A 2,500-nucleotide genomic window follows, 5' to 3' on the forward strand; every position below is an offset into this window, starting at 1 on the left:
GCGTGGCCAAAGCGTAGAACACAGAAACGTATAGAAACACATGGAAACATTAAACATACAGAAACAGAATATAAAACTTGGGAAGACATTTACACACACACACACACACACACACAAACACATTTTTTCTCTTTCTCCCTTCCATCCTTTATGCCTCTCTCACTCCCACTCTCTCTCTCTCTCATTCTTTTACTCCATTTCTCTCTCACTCTACCTCTTTCTCACACTATTTTCTACACATCCTCTTTCTTCAGAACAACCAAGAACATTCTAGAACCCCACCCAGCTCTGAGGTCTGTCTGAGTTCCAATTCCTTTTTTTGTTCTCTAAGCATTCTTACGGGTTGCCAGGCAACACTGTCTGTCTGAAACAAGACAAATCACTTGGTAAGACGAGGTGTTAGCCAGAAATGGACATTTTACACTCACTGGATATATTTGAGAGTACGCATGGGCGTACACTCACTAAAAATACCCACGCATACACACACACACACACACACACACACACACAAACACACCCACATACAAATACGCTCACACAAACACAAACACACACACACACAAACTCACACTCATGCCCCCACACACAAACACACTCACACATACATCTAGACATACACACACATACGTTCACACACTCAGATACGTTCACACACTCAGATACGTTCACGCACTGGGAACGCTGTCATAACCACTAAGCACTACCCCTTCTTGTGGTTGGCAGTAATTGACACACGGATGCCTAGCGGTCCACACTTCCTGACGTCTGTTTCCCCCCCACACCCACCCCGTCACCACAGCAACACCATCACAAACATTTCCAGCCCATACACTACCCTAGCGTCATGGCAACAGCGTGTGGAAATTCTCAACGCATATTACACAGGTGATCTATCCTATCCTAGTTCGATAGGTAAACTTGCCTGCTGAGCCAACAGCATCGCAGGGTGACTACATCGAGCCTCACAGACACACACACACACACACAGACACACACACACACACACACACACACACAATAAGGCAAGACCAACAGAGGCGCCCAGTCTTAAAGGACGCATCTGATAGCTTCCTAGACCTACAAGATATATTCACTGTTTTCAAACATCACGTAGTGTACCAATCCTATAACATCCATCGGATCATTAGCCGCTCCTACAAGGCACAGCCGACGTTTACAAATATGACATCATACATCTGATCGTTTAACGGTTCAATAAGACACATACCCTATTTACCAATACCACGGCACTCCTGATCAATACCACTGCACGTCTGATACTGGACCTGTCAGGGTTAGGGTTAGGGTCACAGGTCACAGGATGCGTCTGATACTGGACCTGTCAGGGTTAGGGTTAGGGTCACAGGATGCGTCTGATACTGGACCTGTCAGGGTTAGGGTCACAGGTCACAGGATGCGTCTGATACTGAACCTGTCAGGGTTAGGGTTAGGGTCACAGGATGCGTTTGATACTGAACCTGTCAGGGTTAGGGTTAGGGTCACAGGATGCGTTTGATACTGAACCTGTCAGGGTTAGGGTTAGGGTCACAGGTGAACCTGTCAGGGTTAGGGTTAGGGTCACAGGATGCGTCTGATACTGGACCTGTCAGGGTTAGGGTTAGGGTCACAGGATGCGTCTGATACTGAACCTCTCAGGGTCAGGGTCACAGGTCACAGGATGCGTCTGATACTGAACCTCTCAGGGTCAGGGTCACAGGTCACAGGATGCGTCTGATACTGAACCTCTCAGGGTTACATTAACTGTGTGTTTGTATGTGTGTGTGTGTGTGTGTGTGTGTGTGTGTGTGTGTGTGTGTGTGTGTGTGTATGTGTGTGTGTGTGTGTGTGTGTGTGCGTGTGTGTGTGTGTGTGTGTATAGGGTCACAGGATGCATCTGTGTCCTGGTCTGGTAACCCAGGCTGTCTCAAACATGGAAGGTGTCTCAATAACGTATGGGCGTCAGATCAAGATCAACACACAGACAATGGGCCAGCAGGAAAACCACACACACACACACACACACACACACACACACACACACACACACAGAGGGGAGGAGACGCTCGACTCCACGTGTCTCTTTGCCCTCATCTGTCTGTCTGGAGCCACAGCTACTCTCTACCTCTCTCTCTCTCTCTCTCCTCTCTCTCTAACTCTCTCTCCCTCTCTCCTTCCCTCTAACTCTCTCTCTCTCTCTCTCTCTCTCTCTCTCTCTCCCTCCCGCCCTCTCTCTCTCTATACCTCTCTCCCTCCCTCCCTATCCCTCTCTCTCTCTCTGTACGTGTAAAGGGCAAAGGTGTTCAGGTTCTCTCTCTCTCTCTCTCTCTCTCTCTCTCTGTACGTGTAAAGGGCAGGGGTGTTCAGGATCTCTCTCTCTCTCTCTCTCTCTCTCTCTGTACGTGTAAAGGGCAGGGGTGTTCAGGTTCTCTCTCTCTCTCTCTCTGTACGTGTAAAGGGCAGGGGTGTTCAGGTCTCTCTCTCTCTCTCTCTCTCTCTC

General features: G+C 48.6%; 1 protein-coding gene across 1 annotated transcript in view; it reads right to left on the reverse strand.

The window, feature by feature from the left end:
* Positions 1 to 2,500, reverse strand: part of csf2rb (colony stimulating factor 2 receptor subunit beta) — a 20,380-nt gene that overhangs the window by 16,427 nt on the left and 1,453 nt on the right. The window lies entirely within an intron of this gene.

Source organism: Clupea harengus, chromosome 23 (assembly GCF_900700415.2).
Source record: "Clupea harengus chromosome 23, Ch_v2.0.2, whole genome shotgun sequence".
Lineage (NCBI taxonomy): Eukaryota > Metazoa > Chordata > Actinopteri > Clupeiformes > Clupeidae > Clupea > Clupea harengus.